We start from the raw sequence: 9,505 nt of genomic DNA, 5'->3' as shown, positions 1-9,505 counted from the left end.
ACACCTTTGTATTCGGTCCCTGCCTCGCAGCTCTCGGTGGCGGCTGTTCGTTCTCGGTTAAGTTAAACAGGTTCTCGATACACCTTCAGTCTTCGGTTCGCTTCTCGGTCCACTTCTTTGGTCTGCACTTCGGCCTCGCATTCTCGGTTGGTTTCTTGAATTATCAAGATTTTGGTCTAAAACCTAGTTTTCGGTCCATAAGCTTCGTGTTCGTTCCAGTAACTTCGTTCTCGGTCTAGAAGCTTCAGTTCTCAGTCTACTCACTTGGCTTTGCATCTTCGGTCAGCGTTTTGGGTTTGCATCTTTGGTCAGAACTTTCTGTTTAGAAGACTCGTATTGGGTCAAGAATCTAAGTTCTCGGTTAATGTTTTCTTTCGGACAAGAGGTGACTTTCAAGTTTCTAGGTCAACAGAGTGTTGACCATTGGTGTTTTCGGTCAGAGAAGCATTTATCCTTGGTTTTCGGTTGAAATCAAATCAAACAGTCAGATTCTTTTTGGTAAATTATGAGCTCTTACAACAGTACCAAGGAGATTAATGAATTCTCATGTTCTCAGTCCGGTGAAGCTAAAATTAAACATTATCACGATCAACATGATTTATTAATTAGGGAAATTGAGGACCTTAAATATGAAGGCTATACTCTGAGAAAGGCCTAAAAACCTTTAAAAGAAAAATTGGAGGCCCAAACCAAAGACCTAAAAAGAATTAAGGAAGAATACAACACTAAATGTAAACACTATGCTTATGCTCAAGAAAAGATTGCCAGTCTAACTGCTGAGCTTGACACATTGAAAATAAAGTTTGAAAATGCATATTTTAATTTTAAGAAATTTGATGTGTCAAGTAAGAAAGTTGAGTCTATGATTGAGAAACAATTAAAGTGGAAAGACAAACAGGGTGAGGGTCTAGGATATCATTGCATTTCACCTCCTTTCAATGATAACTATACTAGCCTCTTGAAACCAAAGAGATAGAGACTCCTGCACAATATGGCCATCCCCCTATATCGAATTCAGTTAAGACTGAACAATCTGGCCCCACTAAAAGTGATGAGGTGAACGATTCAAATGCTTCTACTTCATATGCAGAGAAAGTAACCGTGCAAGATGGGCATGAGCAGAACTAAAACAACTCTAGTTCTGCTGAGAATGATTCAAGAACTTGTGATGATGATACTCCCACTGTTGGAAAATTCAAGCCACAAAAATCTGTTAAACAGTCTGATAAATGTTCATGTGATTCTGCTTGTGGAAGTTCTTCGAAACAAACTTCCATTATACAAGGACCAAGTCACAATCTTATTTATATGAAAAGACAGACGTGTTTTAACTGTGGGACTCCCGGTCACATTGCTAGAAATTTCCCACATCGTTCATATGTTCCATTCTACAAACAAGGTTGGCAGAACGTGCCAAGGGGGAGATCTTCCAAAAGAAATCCTTCGAGGTCACGTTCACGCAATGGTGACTGGAATGCTAAAAAGGCCAAGAATTGGACTCACAAGGATAGAGAGGGCATGTTGGACAAGAAGACAAATTCAAGAGATGGTTCAGCCAAAATGAAATCGGTGAGGTCAAATTCATCTCAAGGGTCGTGCTCTAGCTCACACTCACAATACAAGCCTAAATCGAAAGGTAGTCCCATCCCAAAGGCAATTGAAAAAGGTCCTATTAGGTCCAACAAGAAATTTCACAAACCTAACTACCAATGGATTCCCAAAGGTCACATTTCAAATTCGTTCAAAAGTCATGTAAATTCTTCATGTTCTTTATCTGATAAACGGGATATGTCATGGGAAAGAGTATATTGTGTAGATGGAAATGGTAGACCCAGTTTCAAAATGGACTGGGTTCCCAAAACCAACTAATCTCGCACTCTGTGTCGGAACAGCTATGGAGGAATATCATCAGACTTCGGTATGTTGATAGTGGTTGTTCCAGGCACATGATAGGAGACATCTTTCATCTGTACGACATTCATAAGTTTAGTTGAGGGTATGTGTCCTTTGTGGGAAGGAAGAAAGAAAGGATCACAAATGAGGATCATATCTAATGGCGTGTTGAATTCTGAATATGTTAACTTCGTTCTGGAATTGATACACAGCTGAGTCTGAATCTGTTGCTGCTTCTACTTGTTGTTCTCGGGTCATCTGGATGCATCTTCAATTGCTGAATTACGGTTTGAATTCTCTCGACACTTCTGAGTTTTTTTAAATGATTCGTTTCAAAGACTAATTTTTTGTTTGCTTAAATTTGCGCATTTATTTTATTTCCTTTCTCCCCTATGCACAAATTTAGAGGGAGAAATTAAAAAAAATTAAAGAAAAAAAATTATAAAAATCATAAAATCAAAAATTTCAAAAATATGTCTTCTTTTGTAAGTATTCTTAGGAAGTGATATGAAGTTTAGTGTTAAAGGGCAATATGAAATGCGTGTAATGCACTGAAGCTAAATTGTTTAGACTCTATGTTCAATGTGCTGGTAGGCACGAAGGATTCAAAATGAAAGGACTTAACAGTGTTAATTCATGTGGACTTAGATAGTTACATTTGGACTGACCATACGACGCTTGGATAGATTTAGCAGTGAGATAAACAAGGGAGCCTATGAGATACATTAAATTTACTTATCATCTAGAACTGTGGCTCGACATTACTTCGACATACGGACTTATATCCTTAATTTTGGTGCTGATGGGATGACTGGGGGGTTCTGATAAAGTAGTTCTGTGTAAAATTCTTTTTCTTTCTTATCCTCTATGTCAGTCATATGTTATCCCCTTTACGTCTTCGGGAGATCTGACGTAAGACACAACATATGCATTCCTATTTCTATGCATCTCTCTATTTATCTATGTCAGTCATATGTTGTCCCCTTTGCGTGATTGGAAGAGATCCGACCTGGGACACAACATATGCACCTTTCTATCTCTCTATCCCTTTATCTATGTTAGTAATATGTCGTCCCTCTGCGTGATTGGAAGAGATCCGACCTGGGATACAACATATGCATCTCTATATCCATCTTCTCTCTCAAATAATTAAGCACTCACCTAAAGTAAAGAGCACTTTGGAATTCCTTGATTGCTAAGGTTTGCCGTTAAGTGGGGAATGCATTCTAGTGCACTTAAAATTGAATTGGTTTATTACTAAAGGTTGACTGTAGATCTCGATGTTGAATTTAAGTGGACAACAATATCCTTGGTCGTCGTCAGCTAAATGGTATATTTAGGAATATAGTTGCAATGTCTTGTCACTTATAATCTGTCCAACTTACAAATATCCTTTGTGTTTAAGTGGGCCATAATATTGGTGATTGACCAGAGCTACTCGTGCATGTGTGTGCTGATAAACGATATTAATTTGCTTGACAACTCTTGATCCCAAAAGTTTTTAAATTTAGTCATTAAAATGTGTTTGTTTTATTTTATTTTATTTTTGTTTTTTGTTAAATTTGTTCATATTTTTTCCTCTATGCACAAATTTAGGGGGAGAATCAAAACCAAACAAAAATCATAAAATTAAAAATTACAAATATATGTTTATTTCTGTTTTTATTTCTTTTTCAGAAAATTAAAAATTCAAAAATATTGTTTTTTAGTGTATTTTATTTTATTTTTATTTCTTAGTTATTTTATTGTGCGCTGAGTTTATTTTTACTTTTATTTTTATCTCTCAAAATTTCATTTGTCTGGAAACGTGAATTCAAAAGAAGAGACTCAAGGAGACTGTGTCGGAATTTTCTGTGCTAAAAGTGTTCTTGAAAGGAATTGATGGAATTACATTTCACACTACTTTCACAAGGAATTGAAGGCATGAAACCGTACAAAATGCCAGTTAGCCAGTATCTTTTCAAGAACTGTTGTATTGGAGAAATTGAAGGCATGAAACCGTACAAACTGTCAGTGAGGCAGTATGTTTCTAAGAACGGGCGTATTTAAGGAATTGAAAGTTCGAAACTGTACAGATTGTCAAAATTGGTCTTGTCAGTTATCTTTACCTAAGAACTGTCATGACACCAGGGCAATTCACCCAACCGGGAAATAGATATCGCTGAACATCCCGCCCAGGGTCTTGAGAATCTCCTTGTCATGCAAAAATGCGGAGACTCAAATGTATTCTCGGATACATTCTTCGCAGGTAAGGAATAAACGGTATTGGCACTAGGGCGTTGCACCTCGCAAGGCACGATTATCGTTGAATGTCTCGCCAAGGTCCAAGTTAACTTGTTAACTTGAAAAACTGTATTGAGATCTATGATCTGGGTTATGCAGGGGCTATCATCAAAAATAGCCATGAGTAGTTCTCCAATAATCAACAAATCATAGTGCGTTCCTCCGTTTTCACACAGATACTGCGAGTAGTCTCCATATGAGCCAAGGCTGGGTCCTTGAACAACTGTGGTGAGAAGGGTCTTTATGACTCTGTGATCTACAGGGATTTTTAGTCATGGTTACTTTTCAAGACGCATCCGTCATCAACGAAGAATTCTCATTTGAAGGAACAAGAAGTGAAAATTATTTTTTCAACACTTAATCTTTCAACCCCAGAAGCAAGGTGAAACTGTATTTGAATTTATGTGATGAATTGCATTGAAGCTTCCTCAATCAATTTGTTGCTATCTATGAACCTGCTGAAGTGATCCAAAAGAATCGGTCTCTCTGTAATTTTCTCTGAAGTTTTTCAAAGCTAAAAGTGCTGATTTTCAAGAGCCTATTCAAGAAGCCTCTATATCCAATGTGCATTCAAAGTCAAAGGAGAAGGAAGTCCAACTACTAAAGATGAAGTTATTCATGTAGAAGATCCATATGTACATCTTGTAGTCAAGTTGTTAAGAAATCAATGAAAGAGCTGAAAGTCAAGATCAAGGAAGATTGAAAAGAAAAGAAAGCTATAAACCAAGGGGGAGATTGTTAGGACATAAATTTGTGGTTTATACTTTGCTTTTCTAGGCTATTATTGTTTTCAGTTTAGGACTGAAATCTCCATGATCTCGGTTGTGTTTGGACCGAAATCACCATGTGATTTCGGTGGGCTTAGATGATTTCGGCTTGGGTATTGGGCTGGGCCTCTGTATTTAGGTCTAGGTATATATAGTGTTATATGAGCCACGTTAGAGAGTTAGTCAGTTAATCATTCCAAGAAGCTCATATCGAGATTTATGATAGAAAGATAGAACCAAGTGTAATTGTGAATCTTATATGACAGACTATTATCAATATAGTGTGCATTGAAGATTAATCTACTGTGTTCTTATTCCATATTACGTTTTGCATTCACTAGATTGGGATTTCACACCAATTCTAGTGAAATCGATTGATACAACAAGAATTTTGGGTTTTACATCCATTCTGACCCCTTGCGGTGCAGCCACTACACCTTCACGAACTGTACAACCTTGTTCCTCAAGGTTTTCGTCTTTCGATCTAGAATCGTCACTGGCCTCTCAACGTAGTTCAGGCGGTCGTCCACCTGAATATCCTCCAAAGTCACAACTACGGAATCATCCACTAAACACTTCCGCAGTTGAGAGACATGAAAGGTGTTGTGGTTCTGACTAAGCTCAACTGACAAATCCAGTCGATACGCAACCCGTCCCACCTGAGCCATAACCCTGAACGGACCAATGTACCTGGGGCCCAACTTGCCCCGCTTCCTGAACCAGATGACACCTTTCCAATGTGACACCTTTAGGAGAACCATATCTCCTACCTGAAACTCTAAGTCTGATCGGCGCTTGTCGGCATAGCTCTTCTGCCGACTATATGCTGTATGGAGCCTGCTTCGGACCTACTGAATCAAATCAGTAGTCTTGAGTACCACCTCAGTACTCTCCATGACTCGCTGACTGACCTCGCCCCAACAAATTTGGGTCCTACATTTCCTCCAGTTGAGCATCTCGAAGGAAGGTCGATCTATGCTAGCGTGATAACTATTGTTATACGAAAATTCCACTAACGGAAGATACGTATCCTAACTCCCACCAAAATCCAATACACATGCGCGTAGCATATCCTCCAGAGTCTGGATCGTCCGATCACTCTGTCCATCAGTCTGAGGGTGAAAAGCTATACTGAAGTTACGACGAGTGCCCATCTCATCGTGAAACCGCTTCCAGAATCTGGAAGTGAAGCAAACATCTCGATCTGACATAACCGAAACTGGCACCCAATGACGTGTCACCACCTCGTGGACGTAAATCTCGGCTAGCTTCTCAGCTGATATACTCTCCTGGATCGGGATGAAGTGTGCACTCTTGGTTAATCGATCCACGATGACCCAAATAGAATCCACTCCACATGCGGTCCTGGGAAGCTTTGTGATGAAATCCATAGTGATGTCTTCCCATATCCACACAGGAATCTCCAACGACTGCATTTTTCTGTGAGATCGTTGATGCTCGGCCTTGATTTTTGTGCAAGTCAAGCACCGCTCCACAAACCAGGCCACATTCTGCTTCATGCAAGGCCACCAGAAAAAAGGACGAAGATCCCTATACATCTTCGTCACCCCAGGATGGATGGAGAACCTAGACTTGTGGGCCTCCTCCATCAAAACCTGATGTACACCACCCAAATAAGGCACCCAGACCCTCCGACGCAGGGTCAATAACCCACGGCTATCATAATCGAAGGAAGCCACCTGTCCCACGATGCGCTCACTCTTCTGGTGCTCTTCCTTCATAGCGTCTACCAATGCCTCTCGGATCTGCTCCAGGAACGGAGTAATCACTGTCATCCTCAAGCATATATCCCTGATTAGAGCCACGACCGCCTTGAGGCTGAGAGAATCGGCCACCACATTGGCCTTCCCCAGGTGGTAGAGGATCTCACAATCATAATCCTTCACCACATCCAACCAACAACGCTGCCTCATGTTCAAGTTCAGCTGGTCCATCTAATACCTCAGGCTCTTGTGGTTCGTGTAATAAGTACAACGAACCCAATAGAGGTAGTGCCGCCAAATCTTAAGGGCAAACACAATGGCCCCCAACTCCAAATCGTGTGTCGGGTAGTTCGCCTCATGAGGCTTCAGCTGCCTCGAAGTGTATGCGATCACACGACCCCTCTACATCAGTACTGCACTCATACTCGTGATCGAAGCGTCGCAGTAAACCACGAAATCATAAACACCCTCAGGCAAGGTCAGAATCGGTGCCTCGTACAACCGCTATCTGAGAGTCTCGAAAGTTGCCTGCTACTCAGGCCCCCAACGAAATGTCACCGACTTCTTGGTCAGTCGGGTCAACGGAACAGCAATCTTCGAGAAATCCTGGATGGATCTCCGATAATAACCTACCAAACCAAGAAAACTCTTAATCTCAGATGGAGACCTCGAAACCTCCCACTGCATCACGCCCTCTACCTTGGCCGAATCGACAAGAATACCCTTCTGGTTGACAAGGTGCCCTAGAAACTGCACCTCGCACAACCAGAACTCACACTTTGAGAACTTTGCGAAAAGTATCTCCCTCCTCAATGTCTCCAGCACCTTTCTCAGGTGCTCCTCATGCTTCTCCTGAGTCTTGGAATAAACCAATATATCATCGATAAAGACAATCACAGACCGGTCCAGCGTCGGTCTGCACACGCGGTTCATGAGATCCATGAACGTTACAGGAGCATTGGTGAGCCCAAACGGCATCACCACAAACTCGTAATGACCATAGCAAGTCTGAAAGGCTGTCTTCTGCACATCGTCGTCCCTGACTCGCATCTGGTAATAATCTGATCATAGATCAATCTTGGAGAACCAGGATGCACCCTAAAGCTTGTCAAATTGATCATCAATCCTCGGGAGGGGATAACGATTCTTCACCGTTACCTTATTCAACTCCCGGTAATCTATACACATACGATGAGACCTGTCCTTCTTCTTCATAAACAGAATCGGGGCTCCCTAAGGCGAACTGCTCGGACGGATAAATCCCTTGTCTAACAACTCTTGTAGTTGTGTAGAAAACTCCTACATCTCGGGAGGAGCCAACCGATATGGTGCCTTGGCTATCAGATCCGCACCCGGAACTAGGTCAATCCTGAACTCCACCTGCCTCTCCGGAGGTATCCCATGCAAATCTATAACATAAGCGACAAAACCAGCGCAGCCCTGCTGAAGGTAGCGCCTAGCCCTCACTACTGAACACAAAGTCGGCCCACACTGCGGTCTCTCGCCCTGAATCACAAACCCTCCCCCACTTGGCGTCCGAACCCGAACTAGTTGCTGCTCGCAGTCGATCACTAGCCCATTGGGGCTCAACCAGTCCATGCCCACGATAACCCTATTCCATCACAGGGGAATATGGACTAAATCCATGGAATACTGCTCATCGAACAACTAAAGAGTACACCCCTGATGAACCCTCTCAACCCGAACGGCCCTATCATCTTTAATCCCCACATCAAGAGGACAGTCCAGCTCCCCCGGAGCTCCAACAAATCACTTGCTAAGCGCGAGCGATACAAAGGATCGGGTAGCCCCGGAATCAAATAATACAAGAGTAGATATACCGTTCACAAGGAACGATCCTATAAATAAACACATAAACATAAGTGACAATTCAATATAAATAAAAATATAAGGAGAAGGTGCATACCCATCACAACATCGGGAGTTGCACGCGCCTCCTCTGCTGTCAGCTGAAAGGCCCTGCTCTTCGCCACTGGCGCGTCAGCCCGACCCAGGCGGTCGTCCGTAATCCTCAAAGTCGCAGGAGCAGGTGCTGACATTGGCCCCACTACAGCCAAAATCTGACATTGGGCCCTTTTGTGGCCCCTATGATTGCACTAAAAGCAAATCAGATCAGATACCAGGATGATGGTGGTGGTAGCAGTACAATCCCTGCTGACATGTCCAGTCCAGCCGCACTTGAAGCAACCAGAACCACCCATTCTGCACGTCCCCTCGTGCGTCCTACCACACTTGCCGCAACAGCCTCGGCCTTGTTGGCCCTTCCCTCGGGAATCCACCTTGGGCCTCTTACCCAAACCCTCAACACTGGTCACCGAATCTGGTTTCCTCTTCCTTTCCATCTCCAAATCAATCTCCCTTTCTCGAGCCCTCGCTATCATATCCTCCAGCGTTTTGCAGCTGGATCGGCTAACAAACTGTCGAATATCGATCCTCTGCATCTCATGGTACTGGGCCTTTTTCATCTCCTTGTCCGCCACATACTGCAGAACGAGAAGGGCCCTCTCCCTAAATATGGAGGTGATCTCAGTCACCTTCTCAGTAGTCTGTTGGAGATCCTGGAACTCCCGTTCCAGCTGTTGTACCTCTATCACTGGTGCAAACTCGGCCCTGAACCTGGTCGAGAAATCACTCCAGGTCATCGAATCAGTAGCAACATCATCTCCAATAGCATGCCCGATATCCTCCCACCAATCATGTGCCCTGTCCTTCAGGAGGCAGGAAGGAAGTCAGACCTTGTCCCCCTCGGAACAATAACTGGTACGAAAGGCGTTGGCGACATCTCCCAACCACCTACTGCTAGAAATGGGGTCCCTA

This window comes from Lactuca virosa, chromosome 3, assembly GCF_052849685.1.
Source record: "Lactuca virosa cultivar CGN04683 chromosome 3, Lactuca_virosa_CGN04683_v6, whole genome shotgun sequence".
Lineage (NCBI taxonomy): Eukaryota > Viridiplantae > Streptophyta > Magnoliopsida > Asterales > Asteraceae > Lactuca > Lactuca virosa.
Note: the sequence above shows the minus strand (reverse complement) of the source record.